Source organism: Anastrepha ludens, chromosome 4, assembly GCF_028408465.1.
Source record: "Anastrepha ludens isolate Willacy chromosome 4, idAnaLude1.1, whole genome shotgun sequence".
Lineage (NCBI taxonomy): Eukaryota > Metazoa > Arthropoda > Insecta > Diptera > Tephritidae > Anastrepha > Anastrepha ludens.
This window is the reverse complement of record NC_071500.1, coordinates 27,179,305-27,199,165: the sequence shown is the minus strand read 5'-3', so window position 1 is coordinate 27,199,165 and position 19,861 is coordinate 27,179,305. Positions and strand designations below refer to the sequence as shown.

General features: G+C 38.0%; 2 long non-coding RNA genes across 2 annotated transcripts in view; one reads left to right on the top strand and one right to left on the bottom strand.

Moving 5' to 3' along the window:
- LOC128861324 (uncharacterized) overlaps positions 1-19,861 on the top strand; it is a 113,491-nt gene that overhangs the window by 90,834 nt on the left and 2,796 nt on the right. The window lies entirely within an intron of this gene.
- LOC128861325 (uncharacterized) lies at positions 1,530-4,229 on the bottom strand. The gene is made up of 3 exons (XR_008454363.1): positions 3,694-4,229; positions 3,450-3,614; positions 1,530-2,416 (listed from the first exon to the last, which is right to left on the bottom strand). It is a non-coding gene; the product is annotated as an uncharacterized LOC128861325 (long non-coding RNA).

The window sequence follows — 19,861 nt, the reverse complement described above, 5'->3', positions numbered from 1 at the left end:
AACATTCAAACATTCATTAATGTCTTGAGCTGTGGTAGATTTTTAATTGGTTGAGGCGAAAGCCAAGTTTCAAATAAATAACAAATAATGAACGAAAACCTGTTGAGAATTTCAGATTATAGCCGCAAACAAATGAAGTGACGTAAACGTAAAATAAGTAATCACAATCCGCCAAATCCTGGAAAATACCCATGAAATGATACACATCATCTTTTCGTCGACTTGCATTCAACAGTACGAAAATGAGTTACCTATGCACCGCGATACCTGAATTCGATATTGCCGCAAAACTAAAACGCCTATGCAAAATAACGTTGCGCAATACCCGCACCGCCGTCAGAATTGGGGAGGAATTCTCCTAACCGTTTGATACCAAACGAGGTTTCAGAGAGGGTGAACGCTGTGGTGTGACTTCTTTAATCTGATACTGGAAAAGATCGTGCGAGCGGCAGAACTTAATCGCTGAGGCACAATTTTTATAAGAAAGTGCAATTGTTGGCGTATTACGATGATATTGATATCATCGCACTTAACAACCGCGCTGTTAGTTCTGCCTTTTCCTACCTCGATAAAGAAGCAGAGCGAATGGGTCTGGTGGTGAACGAGGACAAAACGAAGCATCTCCTGTCATCAAACAAACCGTCGGCGCACTCGCGTTTCGGCACCCACGTCACTATTGACAGTTATGATTTCCACGTTGTAAAAGACTTCGTTTATTTAGGAACCAGCATTAACACCGATAGCAATGTCCGCCTTGAAATTTAACGTAGAATCTCTCTTGCCAACAAGTGCTACTTTGGACTAAGTAGGCAATTGAGTAGTCAAGTCCACTTACTCTACAAAGTTCTCATCATGCCGTCTTAACGTATGACGTAGAAGCTTTGACGATGACAACATCCAATGAGGCGTCCTTGGAGTGTTTCAGAAAAAGATTCTGTGGAAGCTTTTTGGACATTTTCATGTGGCTGACGGCGAGTATCGCAGGCGTTGGAACAATGAGCTGTATACGCTTTATGACGATATAAGCATAGCGCAGCGAATAAAGATGAAGCGGCTCCGCTGGCTAGGCCATGTCGTCCGAATGAGTACTAACGCTCCCGGTCTTAAAGGATTCGAAGTGGTACTAGAAGATAGTAGTAGAGGAAAAGGAAGGCGTCCTCTGCGTTGGAAAGAGTAGGTGGAGAAGAACTTTGCTCCACTTGATGTGTCGAATTGCCGCCGGTTAGCACGAGGAAGAAACAACTGGCGCGCTTTGTTAAACTCGACCAAAATCACTTATCAGACCAATCAAGAAGAAGAAGAAAGATAATGTAAGCTTAAAACTAGCAGTCAGATATACAAAGGTAGTAAATCTAAATATAGCTTCTGATAATTACATTTAAGATTTAACGACAAGGGCTGAGCAGAGTAAGGCTCGTAAAGATAAATACAAAGCAGTGTAAAAATAAATAAAGAGATCAAGAAAAGAAGACAGTTTAATTGCAAACAAATTCAATTTACAGGATTAAAACAATAGTGATTACCCCCTTTGTAGTTACGCCTATTCATAGTAGTCTTCTTAGATTCTCGAATAGAATTCCAGAGCCTCACAGAATGAATGAAGAGAAGCCTTGATGAGGACAAGTAAAAATATTTGGATACCATCAGTGTTTGATGCCCATTAACTCTCAGCAATCTTAATTTCTCGTAAAGGTATTTGAGGGCTTTAAATTTAATCAGCGTATACATAAATATACAATTTCTGGCCATCAGATAATCAAAAATACTGCATCCTAGAATTTTGTTTTTCTATAAAGAAATGTGGTCATATCTTTCGAGACCATAGTGTTAGAGTACGTTTTTTCATGTTTCTCTTGCCCCTTTAGATTGGCGACAAAACAATAGCTGCTGTGAATATGAAATGCACATCCTTTAGTAGATGTTTTACAAAGCTTCTTCTCCGGTTTATAGAGCACATCGTCTTGTGTGAGGTGACCAGTTAGCAAAGAAATTTATTCCAAGGTTACCAATGAAATCCAGCTGCCGCGCATTTTTTCATGCTCGATGCTCAATCGTCAGTTATATGCGTCTACTGTTCGTCTTGCTGCTTTTTATCAATGTGACAGTTGTGGTTGCTGCCGCGTTTGTCTCGCATCGTTCCTTCGCCACCAATCAATGTTGCGAAGTTCCACGATAATTCGAGTTGCAAAAGCTTGCACTGCCCTCCATTTTTCATTCGACTCAAGCATTTGCGGAACTAGGTTAATGGGCGTCAGATACACACCAGTTGTTCTTGCTAGGTCATCGCGTTCCTTAACGAACCTGCTACAATAGAAAGCCACATGTTCGACCGTCTCCTCTAAGTCTAGGCGATGTATGTAGATATTTTTGGAAACATCCGTGTCCACTTAATAGCTGCGTTAGGAAGAAATTAGACCTTAGAAATGAGAAATAAGACACCGTTACAATCAATATTGAGTACCATTAAAGCAATGTTAACCGACTTTCTGTAGCCAAAATCAACATATTCAAACTGTGGTTTCAAACAGGTGGTGCAATAAGTATACCATACAAGTTTTGAAGGAGTATATTGGCGATTGGCTCATTTCGGGGCAAGCGTTCACCAATTGGGCATCACGATCATGTGACTTGACACCCCTCGATTGTTTTCTCAGAGTTATTTCAAGTCATGAAACCCACTGTAATGAGCGCACTACCACTCGTAAATCGAATGACTGCCACAGAGGCTGAGGCGAATGATAAATGATGCGATATTCCGCACGTATTTAATTTCAATTGAACCCGGGCTCACCTGTGCACAAGACTATGATTATTTAGTGCACAGAACGGTTGTATGTAACAGGATAAAGGAATCAGAATGATGGGAGAAGTCAATTTAGTTCGTCTATCCGCCAGGGTTTTCCAATAACAGGCGTTATGAATGAATGGATTGCGCTACTGAGAGATGACTAAAGATTTGTTATGGCCAGAATTGGATGGTATTGATCTGGACAACGTTTATTTTCAACAAGACGGCGCTACGTGGCACACAAGCAACGAAAACATTGATCTTTTACGGGAAAAGTTTCCGGACCATGTTATCTCTCGAAGAGGTGATCACAATTGGCCACCGAGGTCATGTGATTTAACACCTTGTGACTTTTCTTTGGGACCACGTGAAAGAGAAGGTCTACGCCAACAGCCCAGGGTCGATTCAAGGCTTCAAAGATGGAATTCGTGATGGAAAATTTGCAATTCGGTTATGGAAAATTTCATGAAAAGGCTATTTTCTTGTAAGGTCATGGTGGACATTTGCCTGATGTTATTTTCCACTATGAACGCCGTACCTTCTTCTCTATAATGAAATTAACATCTGGTGATTTATATTAAAAAAAAGCATTTTTCTTTGCATATCAAAATAACACCTCTTATTGGAAAACTCTTTATTTAACCTGGTAGAAACGTATTACCCGCTCTTTGTCCAAGATAATTTTGGTTTGAAAATAGGCATTTACCCTCCCTTTCTCTCTTCCTCTTAGCTACACAGTCTGTGGTGTACCATGGCTTTATCAGCAATTCTCCTCCAATTCAGTCTCTCCCTCTTGCCTCATTGCTCCAATTACGAACGATACGACCTGTCATATAACGCTAATTTTTAAGAACGGAACGTGGTATCTCTGTTATAGAGAAAACAAAGAACAATTTTTCTATAACCTGATGTTTCATGTCCACTATTGGCTTTGGATCCGCACCCTTCGCATAACCCATACACCACATTCTTCTAGATTTTAAGTTTTTATTCTTCCAAGGCCGCAACTATTTTGGTAACTTTGAGCACATCCTTGAGGTGTGGTAAGACGCAACCTTGACCTGCCGCCTGTACCTAAATTTGGTACTAAAACTGTGAAAGAATACAAAAAGGTGGCATTAAAGGTTTCCTTTTGCTAATATATGAAATGGAAACAATTTTAAAATTTAAAACCACAAATCTTTTAATTCACTTCAGTATTTTTTCTATCCAACTACGTCTAACTCGGCACTGGGTTGCTTGTTTTGCGCCCTTGATCGCAAGTGTTTATGCCTGCGGCGACTGTAAGTCCAATTGTAAATCTCCAACCAGCCGTTTATCTGGTTGTCTAATTCCATCTTCAGCAATATTACTTCATTCGCTCCTCTCCGCATGCCGTCAGCCCACGTCTTATGCTGATTACTTCATGCGTATTTGCGAGAAATGTAGACATGCTCGAGACCAAAACGTTGTACGAATGTATTCAATTGTTGATGGTAATATTACCGTTATTTATACTGCTCCCGCTGTGTCGTTGGTCATTTTATGCTTGCATTGCCGCATGCATACATACATACATATGTATTTTTGTTATGACTAACAATGCAACTGTTTTTTTTTTTTACTTATTAACATCAGTTTCTATGCAGTTTTCTTCAGTTGAGTCGTTCGGTGGACTGGTCGCTAATTTACCCCACGTGCACCTCCCCGTTTGACTTTCATTTCATTTGTTGTGAATGGTATTGCTCGGTTGCCTTTTCGTCTGTTCAGATAGCTGTTGACTGCTTCGTTATTTCTTTGGGTTTACACACTTAGCTCGGTTTCATTTTATTTCATTGTTTGCTCAACACGATCTATGGAGCATGCGACTGCGTCGCATTCAGAGACAGATTAAGTTTCTGAACCTGTAAGTTTGCATTTTGCTTGTGTTTTTTTTTTGCTGTTTCCAGCATCTTAAAGTTTCCTTGTTATTTGCTTTTTTCCACTTCTACGGTTTTATTTGTATTTTTTCACTTTTTATGTATCGGTTAAACTTTTCTGAGTTGCTTGACTACTTGGGCGTGCTCCATCAAGCCCGCATTTATGACCACAGACGGATTACAACTTCAGCAGGTCTCGAGTTGCAATTGCTTTTGCAAAATTACTCATACAATTCTTCATTTGCAAGTTGCTTTGTTAGTTTGCTCGTTGCTATATGAATACAGTTGCGGACACTGATATGAGGATTCATAAAACATCATAATTTTTACTTTTATTTAGCGCCCTTAGTGCACTAGCAACCGGCATCTTGTTTCACACAGCTTCATCATAAAATAAGCACTATAAAAATATTTTTTATTATTATTTATTTATAAGAAATTAGCCTACAACATACATTGTATCAGCTATTTGGGTTAGGAGCTATAGCAGCTAGGCCTTAAGCTCGATAATTTCATACATGCATTTTGTCAAAAAATTATTGATATATGTCTAAATTTTTTTGCTGGAATGTTGGTACAACTGTCCTCTATAGTGTCGCAGAGCTTGAGCGTGATCTCTCAATTAGCTTGTTTTTGGCATTTACTTATATTAGTCAACCGCAGGAGTGCCCTGCGATTTTCACTATGCATAAAAATGCCTAATAAAGAATTTGTCTTAAATTTTGTATTTTGAACGGGATTTCGTGTGCCGAATCGGTGGAAATGTTGCAGAAAGTCTATGGTGAGTGTATTTTATCAAAAACACGGGTCTACGATGGATATAAGACTTTTGCAGAGGGCCGAGAAGTCGTGGAAGATTTGCCCCGATCTGGTCGCCTATCAACACCTTCAACGAATAAAAACGTCGACAAAGTCAAGGAAATGGTGCTCGAAAACCATCATTTAAGTTTGAGGGAGGTAGCTCGTGACCTCAGCGTGTCTCACGAATCAATTCGCAACATTTTACACCATGAGAAGGGCATGAGACGCGTGGCTCCTCCACTCGTTCCAAGAGAGTCGAATTTCTTTCAAAAAACTTCGGAAGAGGGTGGCTGAAGACATGCTTGAGCAAGTGAATTCGCATCCAACGTTTATCCAGCGCATCACAACAGGTTGTGAGATGTGGGTATATGATTTTGACATGCAAACCAGTACACAGTCGGCTGCATGGCACTTCCACATGAGCCGAAACCCAACGTGCCGTAACCACGTTAAAGTTAGTCAAAAGTGAAAGTCATACTACTCCTTTTCTTTGATTATAATAGTGCTGTGCACTCGGAACTTGTCCCAAATGGTTCTACTATAAATAAAGAATTGGAAATTTTTGCGACATTTGAGAGAGAATGTGCGCAGGAAACGGCCCAATTTGTGGAAAGAAAACTCATGGATCTTGCACCATGATGATGCACCGCTTCACAAGACTCATATTGGGAACACTTTTTTGACCAAAAACTCGACAAATATCATCGAACAGCCACCGTATTCACTGGCCTCGGTGACTTTTTCCTTTTCCCAAAACTTAAATTGCCACTCCGCGGACGCCGCTTTGAGTCGATAGAGACCATTAAGAAGAATTCGCCGAAGAAGATCTCTTCAAATGCGTGTAAAAGGTGCTTTGATGACTGGTCTAATCGTTGGCATATTTATATTGCTTCGAATGGAGCCTATTTTGAAGGCGACAAAATAAAGTTTGATGATTAAACCATTATATTACGTTTTATCGAACATTCTTCCATTCTTAAATTTTGATAAATTTTGTGTTTTTTTATGGTTTTATAGAAAGTCTGTTATATGGGTGCTTGTGTAGTTATTATTTGTATACCAGTCAATGGTAAGGTTCGTTTCGAGGTGTTGTTTGCCGTGGGAATGTTGTTTAATATGATTTTTCATATCGAGTATTTTTTTTTTTTTCTGAAAGCCTAAAGAACAAAAAAAAAAGTTAAATAAACAAAAATATAACGCAGCGCTAGCAACGGAGGCTTTCAGCTGCCTGGTGAAGAGTTGCTGGTTATATACCTCATAGAAGATCAGATTCCTTCAAAAATTTATAGATTTTGGAAATATTAATATCCGAAGGGTTAATTAGTAGCGATAGTGCACCGTGGCCGTAAAAATTTTGGTGCCTTTGTCTATCTAGTCCCGGGTAAAAGGCTAAAAGTGCAGAATACGAGCTGAAGTATTACAAAATGGATACAGGCTTGGTTGCCTCGCGTATAGTAGATATGTATACGTTAGTGATTACACTGTGACCAATGCGTAAGCCAGTGTAGGACATAGTATAGTGAGATGTGAGGGATGATAGATAGCTTAGTTTAGTACGAGATTAGGATTAATCTTGGAGTAGTGATGGCTATAGTGAATTCAGTCAGCTACTAGTTTGGTTTGCCTCTGCTGCTCTATGAGTCGATAAACTTCATTTTTACATACATATAAAATTTAATGTGGTACGAGGAGTAACGCTCATATCCTGGCAGTAGATTGTATTCCCGTTGATGCATGAATATGAATGCCGTGGTACCCACATGACTCAGATTTTATGAGGCTGAACAATCAGAATATTTCCTATGGTTCCAATAATGTGATGGGAGTTATTATAGTTTTTTATGGCCTGCAAATAGGGCATGCTCTCTGAGCATGTGATGTATTTCCCCTTGGGTTTTGACGAATACTGCATGGCGTAGAGAACTGTTGTTGCTTCAGCGGTGAAAATTGTGCAAAACGGAAGTAGTAATTCATACGATATAGGCACTCCACTTTCTTTCACAATCAGAAAAACAATGACAAATAAAGGCGATTATTGAAGAATACCGCTAACATACATTTAATAATGTAATTTGTGATTAATGGTTTATATGACGGCATTCCGGAAAGGTTGAGAGAATTTAAAAATTCTGTTCTGTACTGGCTCGTTAGAGTATCTACTAATGTGTCTATCGAATAGAAAGATAGTGCTTCCGCATTACAATTTCAAAGTATTAAAACTTGAACTGCAGCCACCTGCTCATTGGTAGCTGAATATTGTTGGATCTTTAAACCTGTCCACCGACTCAGTTGTAAGGTTGTTAGATTGATGTGCCCACTGGTCGTTACAGATTGACCAGTAACTATTTCCAACGAATTAGTAACAAAAAATGTAGTTCTTGTCCGGAAATAAGAGCACAACGATCAAAACGCAAACAGCAATTTTGTCAAAAAATGTGTTTTTTATTTAAAAAATTTTGCTTGATTAGAAAATCATGAACTAATTTTATTGATGCAGAACGAAAGTAAACATTTTAAAGTTTAACTGCAGATGTTTTTTGCGGATGTGAAGGTAAAAGCTCTTCCTTGTTTAAAACCGTCGACTAAAAGCTTTTTCTTGTTTAAGACCGTCGCCCACCCTTGAACAGCTTTCGCAATGCTTCAGAGTGGCGTTCCATCGTCCTCATTACAAGATCTATGCCTGTGTGCCTGCGTCCAGGTCCCGCTTTTTCATCAGGAGATTTTTTTCCGCGAAGTCACTGATGATTTCCTACGCTTCCTCGCTGCTTAGCATCTTATCGATTACATTTTCAGTGGTTTTGTCACCGACTGCATTCTCCAGCCTTCGGCGTTCTTGTTCCCAACGCATACATTGAAAAAGGCTGTGTTCAGCGTCATCTTCGGCTACGTCACCGTATGTGCATGTGGGGTGTTCGCATTTCCGTATTCATGAATACGAATTATTTCAGTCGATTAATTCATTGTCGATGTAATAGCTATTGGTTTGCTGATTTTTTACTACATTTTTGCATATTGACCACACTTTTTTATATACTTGTACTCCTGCAAATTTTGTTCAAATTAATCTTCCCGGATAGCTAAGTTTTAAATTGCAAAAAAACCTTTGGAAGTCGGAGCATTCTTTGCGAAACTAATGCACTACATAATACCTTTAACCATATAAGTATTTCGAGACTATATTTCATCAGATGTACATATATAGAAGATAGATGTCAAGTACAAAACTGACGCTATTTTACTGTCGGCAATTGTACAAGTATATTCTATACTCTTCAGCCCAGCCCATTGCCTGGTGAAACATTTATCCTGTACATATATACAAATATGTGTGTATACATACGCATTTGCCATTGTTGCATGCAAATTTTGATGCCTTAAGTCATCTGTGCACTTTCAGCTTAGCTCTAAAGACCAGAACTAACTTAAGATATTCATCTCCTCTTGTTTCAGTTGCATAGCATTCTTCTTTGTTTTAGTTTTGGCTTTTCAGTTTAATTTAACTCATTTTTGAAACGCACTCTCATTTGTGGGGGTTTGTATATATACCTAGACATACCTATATTTACCTATACTACATAAATCAGTTGTTATCGGGGATGTTTTAATTAGGCAACTTTACTGCCAACAATGGCCTCTGTTGCTAAGCGAAATCGCAACTGAATGACACTCGCAGCGGTGGTCCAAACTTTTGTTCTATGAAACAAGTGAAATTAATAATAAAAGAAAATTGGTTAATTTCATATTGCCAACAGGTTTAGGGTTAGGCAGAATGATTTTTGTAGGCGCAGTAGAGATGTTGAAGCAGCAACAGAGCGTGTGAGAGTGAGCAACACTTCGAACAACCCCACCGAAAATCTATTTTACTGGGCGTTGTTTTGGCTTTTCCCATCACCTAAATATATTTTTAAATATAAGTTATTTCTTTTTTCAATCCGTTTTTTAGCCTAACAGCAAGTTTTAAAATATCACAACTAATTTACAGTTCAGCTGCGCATTTCCCAGTCGCTCCTTAGAAGGCTAAAAAATATTTCCTTCGCCCACGGCTACGATTTGTTGCAGAACGTAAGGCATTTACCAAGGGGTTTGAGTGGTTTTATTTCCTATTTCTTTCTACTATTTACCACCTCGGTCTTTGCCATAGGTATTTCGACGTCTCTGTGAATATTTTCGTAGCTCTAAGCCGTTTGAATTGATATCTCTGAATTGCTTCAGACTTAACTTCATATTTGGTTCTTTTATATAACAAAACCAGGTAAGTGGTGTATGATCTGTCTGAATACTAATTCCTTTTCTATAGTAGAATATTTAATTCCGTGCTTGGATAATGTTCGTAAATCGTAGCGTCCGGTGTTAAAATAATTTTTTTGTAAGGTATGGTGGTTAAGGGAGGAAACCGGTTTAGCAGGCTGAAATTTTGGAGTTTTTCGTGAATTTTTTGAACAAGGAAGGAATAATCAGAAATTGTTTTAACCAGGAGGGTATTTTATTCATATTTTTAAGTACACTTTTAAATTTTTTTAGCCATTTCCGCCGGAAATAGTGGCGTTAGAGCGTGGACGATTGCCATCCGAGTATTTTGCTGGTGGGAATTCCTGAAGTTGCAATATTTCTCTGAAATCAACAGCAATTTTTTTTTATTAACAACAGATTTCCTAAGAATATGAACCTGATTATGGTAAAAAATATTGAAAATTGCATGCTTTTGAGGCGCTTCAACACAACGTATTTTTTTATGCCATATTTTTTTATCTATTTTGCTTAAAAAACCATATTTTAAATAATAATATTATCCCAGAATTAGGTTCATATAAATTAGAATTGAATAAAGAAAAAATCTCGAAAAATTTTTGAACGATTGGTCGATAACTTTTTAAGCTAGAAGGCCCACCAGTTGAAAAAAAGTCGTTTCGAGAGAAACGCCGTTCTAACTACCGCGCGCTACGGTGCTGAACCGAGGGGCGGTCACGTAAGTGCTCATAGAATCAGTAATTCGGATTTCGCTTAAAAATTTTTACCACATATTCTTGAGTAGTTATACTAACAATTTATGCAATAAATAAAAGTTGATTTTTGATCAGTCTAAACTGGTTTCCCCCCTTAGGGCCTCGCCTCATTGAAGTAAAAAAATGATTTTGTATGTTTGTTTTGAGTATTTTATTTTTTGATCCATTGTTAAAAAATAAAATAATTTTTTTTTGTCTGGTCATACGAGGTATGTTCAAAAACTGTTCAGCCTTCAAAACATAGTCTTCCAAAAACGGTATATCGCTGGCGGCGCGGGTTCTAGGACTCACAGCTCTACGATTTTTAAACAAAAAAAATTTACAAAATGGCGGACGTTCAAAGATGAAAACCCGGTTTTTTTTCTGCTAACTATCGGAGTTCACACGATAGCGACAGCAAGTCTACGTCAGTTAAATTTTATTTGATCAAAATCGGTTAAGTAAAACCGACTGTATCTGTGTCCATTGTCCATGTGAAGACCATTTTTGAAGGCTGATATCTTTTTGAATAAAAAAATCAAAATCGGATGATTAAGTTTGCGTTTTGGAGTTTTGGTGTTTACATTCGTTTTTGGTTGTTTGACCGAGCTCTTCCTCCTATTTGTGGAGGAACCTACAGCTTTATGCCGCATCCGAATGGTTATGTGTTTTTATCCGGAGATTTTTCGTGGTAGAAATACACCCGGAGAAGGGGTGGAAGTTTTTAGAAAAACTGTTTCTATTATGTCGTGTTTCAAGGGGTCTTCGAGCAGTAGCACTACTAAATGGACTAACCCAGTCGGTTATAGTGGCCGCCGTTTGTTATGTACGTATTTTTACCTAAATTTCCAGAGTCGTTTTTTGTTTAGGGTCTGCTCGTACGGCATTTGAAGATTTCGGAATCGTGTTTTGAAATCTTGGTTCACGGTAGCCTACTTAGGCGTTATATTAAAATATTTCTCACATACCTGTCGAAACTGCACGACTAAATTTGGTACTTTTCGAACTACCCACAGATTCTTGCTTTGAGAGTTAAACTTTTTGAAGGAAGTTTTGAATAAACAGAAGTTTATCTCGCACAGCTTTAATTCTGTCATGAATACCATGATTTAAATTTCTTTTTCCGCAGTTACTAATTTCCTGATTTCCACATAGCCGGCAACGCAAATTGATAGATATGCCACAAGTGGCTTCTTCCAGCACGCTAAAGTGTATTCCAATTTATTTATTACTTGTGCATCTCTTAAAAAGACATCGGCAACATAGCGCGCTATGTGCAATCAAGCGCTTTGGAGCTGTTTTTTTGTTATTTTCTTTTTTTTCTTGTTGTTATTGTTGTGAGCAGCGAAATCATAATTTATCATGCTACAGCGACAACAGCTTCCGTTTCCAATGAATCACAAATAGTGGCATGCCATCGGGACCAATGCAAAAAGCAGTAGATGCTTGAAACACACACAAATAATCAAAACGTGCCTGCCCATGCAAATATTTATTTGTTGATTGCAGCCAAACGCAGCGCACCACCACAAACTCTCCAAAGTAAACGAAGAATTTACTGCATTTTTTCTCATCTATGCGCATTCGTATATTCTACACCGTCACCGTGGCACTTCTTACTACCTATCATACGTAACGTCATGGTGGTGGTGGTCATCAGCACTTCATCAACTTCATTGATACGCGTTTTCCATTAGCACTCGCAAATAAATAAATGAATGTGTCGAAGCAGCTCTGCGTCTCTGAATTTTTTGTTAACGCTCTGCAAAACAGCAACATCGAATGCTGATGGCAATAGTGTAGCAGCACTCACCGCTAACAACATACCAACGCTAGAGTGTTGCATGCCACACACCTGATGGACGGTTTGCTGATTGCTCGCCTCTTGTGCGCTAGTGTCCATTTGCGGTGGCGGTACGAATGCATCGCGTTTCTGCGGTTTGCGGTTACCTGCTACTGCACTTATTTCTTCTATTACCTTTTTTATTCGTTTTAATTTGCATCCTCTATCCTTTGCTGGGTTATTTATTTGCCAAGAATGTGTTTGCGGCTATGTGTCTCTTGCAAGCTTTCTAGCGCTATCTCCATAGATTCAAATAAGCATTGCATTGCTTGCAGGGAAATGTGATTTTTGTTTTCGTTTAAATGTTGTTTTGCAAAGATTTGCGTTTGGCTACTTTACAGTAAAGAATTACCGCTTTAAATGCAATGAAATTCCTTAAATGGAGTGATTTTCGAAGTGATACAAAATTTCCGTTTTTAATTTCATCAATTAAAGCAATTTGATAAAAAAATAACTAGATTTTAAAACAATTTTGTGTTACCGGTTTCTAAAATGGACGTAAATAAATAGAAAATTCGATACAATTTTCATTATCAGTACAACCTATGACAGAGGTGAAAAATTGGTGCAGATGACCATAAATGTCTTTTTCTATCGCATGGGAGCCGACCCACTGTAATGCACGTGCAGGATTCTTGAGCTCACCTGGATTTTCAAGTAGCACTTTAGCTTCTAATTGCCTTATTTCCTAACATTTCATAGCTGTTTTGAAAATGCGTTAAAAAGAGCAATTGAACATCATCAGGCTAAATCTGAATTTTACTGTACTTCAGCACCTTAGGCCGATCATTATTATACAAAACAAACAGAACACATCGACCCTTGAGGGACTCCTCTAGATATGGATAGAACGCTAGACATTGCGTTGCCTATGCTGACTGCTTAGGATCGACCAAAAAGATATGAGCTGATTAGGTTTACCGCTGAGGAGGCAAATTGAAATAAATTCTTTAACTTCGGACAAAATAGTTTCTGATTGACGTTGTCAAAAGCCTTGTTATGGTCAAGAAGAGTTAGTAAGGTTACGCAATTATTTATTCGAAAATTATCTGAAGCGGTAATGAGCGCAGTGATACAGCTTTTGTTACGCCTGAAGCCAGATTGGTATGCGCTAACCAGGGGGCGCTTTTACATAAAAATAAGTCGATTTGTTGATGAATTAAGCGCTTTAAGATTTTCGGTATATGCGGTAGAGTCGCAATAGGTCTGTACTCTCCATTTGATTTCAGAATGGGTGCTATTGAGAGATGGGCCTTTGAGAGATGCGGCGGTCTGCTTGGCAAATGAAATATTAAACAAAAGCGCAACTTTCACATATTATCGATATGTTGCTCACTAGCCGAGCTGTGTTCCACTAAACTTAAATAATTTATTTATGAAAATATAGTTTATTCTCTTACAAAACAATAAAACCCCCGAAACTAAAAAAATATTGGAGAAAATTTCAAACTGCCGATGATTTAAGAAAATTTCGGCTATGTACCATACTTTTATAGCCGCAGCCGTCTTAGGTGAAACATTTTTTTCTTAGCGGTTGCCCCATGGCAGGCAATGGCAAACCTCCGAGTGTATTTCTGCCATGAAAAAGCTCCTCATAAAGAAATATCTGCCGTTCGTAGTCGGCTTAAAACTGTAAGTTCCTCCATTTTTTAGAACAAGATCAGGATGTACACCACAAATATGAGGAGGAGCTCGGCCAAACACCCAAAAAGGGTGTAAGCGCCAATTATAAAAAAAAAAATCAATTTATAGCCCTTAAGAGGTTAGGGGTTGTTAGAGGCCCGAAAAAATGATGATTTTCAATAATATTTTTTTTTTGCAGTCAATCGCTTTATTTTACAAAAATAAAAGCATAGCATTAATACATCATATTTCGACTTGACTTAAGCAAAATTTCCAAAAAAAATAAATTAATAATTGTAAGAAGTATCGCTGTTTGTGTGGAGCCCGTTTCTAAAGAAGTTCCTCTGGTGATCATCACAAGTTCTTGGAGATTCATCTAAAATCAGCCGGACCAGAGAAATAAGTTTTATTAATATGTAGGTAACCTTGTGCCTGATCGAAGCTTTTTCGTTTTTCAAAATTAATAATGTGGCGACCTCAGCCAATACTTTTCAGATTTTCGAGAAAAAAACTGGCAATTAATTGTTTAAAAAAAATCGAAATTAAAAAAAAAAAATTCTTCGATCAGACATGTTCTTCAAAAGTACTATCCATTTTATTGAAATCCACCAAGCGGTTTTTAAGTTACAGTGATCACCAGTTCAAAAAAACATAGTTTTGAGAAAAACGCATTTAAAGTTTAGCTCCGAAGCGCCCGAGCGCCCTTTGTTAATTGTTGAATACTCGAAAAGTGTTTGTCGGATTCACTTCAAATTTTCAGACAATATTTTTAAGATATTATACTTTAAGAAAATGCAAACAAAATCAATTTTGTGAAAATTCTGACTATACCTAAGCCCTTAAATTATAAAAAAGTGCAGGTTTCAAGTGGCTCAAAAACCGCTTTGATTTTTGTATTTTTTTTTATTGATTTTTTTTTTTCATAAAAATAAAAGAATACCGAATATTCCCATGAATTGTTAAATTTCTGTTTAATTTACGCAAAATTAGAAATTCTTAGAATGAAATATGCATAGCATGCAGCGAAGTTTATGCAAAGGTCAGTGCCCTTGAAGTTAGTATTCAAAAATGTTTGGAGCATTATAACTCTAATATTTTTTATTTCACATTTTTTCGCCACAACTATTATGCAGTTTACTAACTTAATTTCGTGTACCAATATTTCTATATTTTCCTGCTATTCCCGTAGCTTGATTCTGTGAATTTTAAAGTGGTGTAGATTTGCCAATTTACCTACCTCTAATAACAGACTCTGCCAGCAGCTCATACACAAAAACAAGTTTTTCTCGGTAACGATGAAGTCATACATTTTTATTTATGTTACGTACAATTCTGATAGGAGTGAAGTTGAAACATTGAGAGCATAGCGGAGTCCAAAAAGAAAAAGCACAAATCGCTTCACTCAACCAATCGTTCGGGTCCAATATCATTTTGCACAAATTTGTGTCTACCCACAGTTGGTTTATGATTTCTGAGTTATATAAAATATGGTACGCAAACGAATACATATACATATAATGCATACATGCATAGGTATGCTCGCATAAATGTAAATATGTGTAAATCAACATTTTTTGCACATGTCATACTTCTATATGTATGTGTATGCCTCTATATATAAGAATTTGCTGGTCACATTTCCCATTTCGCATATGGCCGAGTGACAGCTGAGCAGCTGAGTGCGACATGAGCTCGAGTCACAAAAAAATACTTATCACTCTTCGCACACAGAATTGTTATTTGTCAGTTGCATTGTTAACCACTTGACTGTCAGTCAGTCAAGCAGGCTTGTGGCCTCGCAGCTTTTCTGGTGCTCAAGTCTGCCTCGCCTACCTTCTGGCCGACTCACTGCTCTTGGATTTCGACTGTCGACTCGAAATTCCTGGTTGTGGTTTCCCTGAGGTATTCGGTCTGAATGCCTGGCTATATGATGTGCATTCCATAGTGCCTGTTTTGTAGTAAATCATTGTCTGCTACTGGTTGGCTGGTTGGTGGGTTGGTTGGTGGTGTACGAGTGCACGCAAAGTGACAGAACTTTCATTTTTCATACACAACAGCCCGCCAAACAAATACATTCATGTACAATTCTGATGTTTACTTTTTTACTTGCAATTATTCAAAAACAAGAAGCTCTAAGTTCATTTGAGTAAAATGCTTGAGAAATCTGAGTAGGCGAACGTGCTTAATAGTCTGATGAAATGGTAGTATCCCCGGGGTTATGGGTTTGTGGACTTAGTACACTAAATAAAATATGCAAGAAATTATTTAGTAAATACGGTTTCATATGAATTGTGGTTACCTCCAAAGATTACTTTGCACTCACAAAATTCTATTAAAAATTGTATTCAAATAATTTTGTGACCGAAATTTGTCCAAGACAACATTTTGTTTATGTAGGTTGCGTTCGATGCTGCATTGCTAAATTTGAGTGCCATATTTATTATACGTACATATTTACATAAGTTTAAATAAAACAAAGCAGAGTTGAATTTTAAGCAAATTTTTTTTTTGTCTCCTTCAAAATATAACCCGTCTGAAGCAACACACATGTGCCAACGTTTAACCCAGTCCCCCATGCACCTGTACCCCTGGTAGACCGACGAAGGGATGGCCTTCAGCTCCTTCCTCGCATGCTCTTTGATCTCCTCTATCGTCTGGAATCTCCTTCCCCAGCTTCTACTTTGGAAACAAAAAGAAGTCGCACGGGGCCATATCAGGTGAATACGGTGCTTGCATGATGATATTTACTTGGTGTTTAATCAATTAATCCAGCATATTTTGGGCTCGGTGCGATGGCGCGTTATCATCATGCAAAATCCAGGAATTGTTTGCCCACATCAGAAAAAAATATGGACCGGTTCCCACGTGCGCGGTTCGCTTAAATTAAACATTCCCGGCACTTTTTGATCACAGGGTATGTATGTGAAACATTCTTTGTCATAAGTAGCTTTGTAGTAGAATGAAAGAAACTGCACCCAGTGGAGTTATCAACCACTTAACCTCAGCGAGCAAAAATTGTTAAAAATCAACATGAATTTTGAGCCACATGAAACTTTTTCTAAAAATTTTGAATAAAAAGTAGGAAATTTTAATTTTTTTGAAGTGAAAACTTCTTTTGAATCGTTAGGAGTGATTTGAGACTCGATGAAACGAAAAAGCGACACTAAAAAGAGACATACATATAGATCTTATAGTATATAGCCTGCGAGAGAATGAGATAGAACACAGTTATACAGCGTTCCCTATTCTCCGTCTCCTCTTTGTGCGGTCCTTCGTAGCCTCCCCACTCTTGGCTACGAAGCGTTATATGTTGATATACGTATATGTGTGTGGCTGCTTACTGCTAGCCACGCTAGTATAGTGAGTATTGTAGTATGTATACTACAGTGCCTATTACTTGCTCTGGTGTTTAGTTCAAGCGTCATACGTATGTATGTCTGTATGTATGCTAGTACGTATGTGTGCGTGCCTGCGTATTACGGAGCCACGGTGAGCGAGAAGGCATTATGTATACCTATACTACACTACCTAATACTTGCTTAGACCAAGCGTCCTACGAATGTTTGTGTGTATGTTGGTACGTCTGTGTAATATACGCGTTACGACGCTCATAATAGCAACCGCGTGTGCTGTATTGCGTCCGTATTTTTATATTCGTAAATATTTTCATTTTTAAATATTTACCGCAATTATGCCGAAAAATAATGCAGAAAAGTGTCGTGAATATAGACAGATAAAAACAACCATTGACGCGGTATTTCAAAGATATGTTGACAACATCGAAACCAAAGCATTTGTATGTATCATATTTTAGCTATCATAAGCCACTCGTATCATTTGTTGAAATTGCAAACATTGTGGATGAATAATAATAAAATGAAGAAAATAAAATATGAACTTTGTAGCAATATTATAATGAACCTATAATTATCCCGCTCCTAATACTGCTTTCGTCTCATTCTCTCTCAGTTTGTTTTACGGAAGGTTCCACTTGTATCGCGTCTAACCGTTAGACTGGTATTTTTTTTTTTTAGATATTTTAAATTTTTGTGAATTTTGTATAAAGGTTGCAAGTTTAGAGTTACATGGTTTTTGGTGTAGAATGACTTATACTTTTATAAAAACTTGCAAAAACAAAATAATATGCTCTTGTAATTATTTTATTTATTTATTTTGTTTTTTTTATAAAATTTGAATAAAATTTGGTAGCCGTCCCGCCTTTATTATTGGGAAACGCAGGTGTGTATGCATATTAGGGATGTTCAAAAAGGTGTGGTGGTTCCCAAAACCGTATGTTTTTTTTATTCTGGTTAACCATGATGGGCTGGTTGGTAGAAATAACAGTTGGTCTTTAAACAAACACCTTTTGACATTTGCCAGTCCATTGTGATACCACAGTGGCAGTTTACCTGCTACTACCTGTTAAACCATTTTGTTTTAAGTGCACACCCGTTGATCTTGTTTACACTTTTATCCGTAAGATCACCTGTATCATTCAAGAATGATAAGCCAAAGTACCTAAACCTAGTGGCATGCCACGCAGGAGAGGAACATGTAAAATGTCTGGCATACTTTTCCTCTTCCTAATTCTTCCACAATAACCGAAGAGAGGTACGTTCAATCTGTGAGCATGCCGACCAAGAAGGCAGTGGCCTGTTATCAAAGCAACTAGCCTAGACCGTTTTCCTTATCCTCTTAAGTAGCGGCTGATGTCCTATACCAGCCAAATTTTTTTTGTAGTGCTACATGTCAGGTCGAGAGGAGTATAGGTACCTACAATCTCCATACCAAGAGGAAAGCGAGTGGTTGTGCCCTCTCTCGCAAAATTTTCTGCTTCGCAATTCCCTGATATGTCACTATGCTCTGGCACCCATATCAAGTGGGTGAGGAAGCATTCCGTCATCTGGTGACAACCTCTTCAAGAAATTTAATTGCCGCTGGGCTGTCAGCATAAATATAGACTTCTCTAAAAATAGTCACATTTTTGCTTAACCAGACAGTTGCTTTATTAATGGGTAGAATTTCGGCCTCAAATACACTACAGTGCTTGAGGAGACGAGTCGAAACGCTTACTTTTGGCGTCTTACAGCAGACGCCAAATCCAACTTTATGGTCACACTTTGAGCCATCAGTAAAGCAGCATAAACAGTTTTCCCGACCAGGTATGTTGTCAACCTACTCACGTCTAACTGGATATCTAGTACTAAATAATCCATTAAAATATGGTTAATCCAAATAATAGTCCGAAGCATTTTTTTGGACGATGACTGATTGCTATGGCCGAGTGTCCAACACCTAAATCGTGCCATTGATTAGTTGCGGCACACCGGGCAGCATTCTGTTTAGCAACCAACTCTAGTAAAGTTAACAAGGATAGAGTATTCAGAGCATCAGAAGGTGTGGTTCTCAGAGCGCCGCTAATACATATAAGCGCCATGTGTTGAACTTTTTGAAGCTTTTTTCTAATCGGAGTTTTGCCGAGAGCCCACCAAGAGAGTGCACCGGACTATAATCCCGTAAAGGAGGATAGGTATGATAACGATCCTATTCAACCAATAAGTGTTTTCCGGAGAAAGACTTCACCTGCGTTCTATGGTCTTTTGGCAAGAAAATAAAGCTACACTAGTTTTCATGTTCATGTTCCATTTTAGTCTTTTTGATGTGAAACATCTATAGGCTCACTTGTAAACCGAATCGTTGGCGTGGCGACCCGTCATACATATATATATATATATATATATACATATATATATTTTATGTGTAGTAGTGTGAGAAGTGCTAAGGCAATTTCAAAGGAACAACTCACAAATGATGTGGGTTAAAGTGTGTTAGTATGTGTGCCATGTTAGAGAGACAAATGTAGAGTTGCTAAAGAGCGGCAAGTTGGATGCTCGTGAGTGCTTAGTAAAAGTTGGTGCGTTATGTA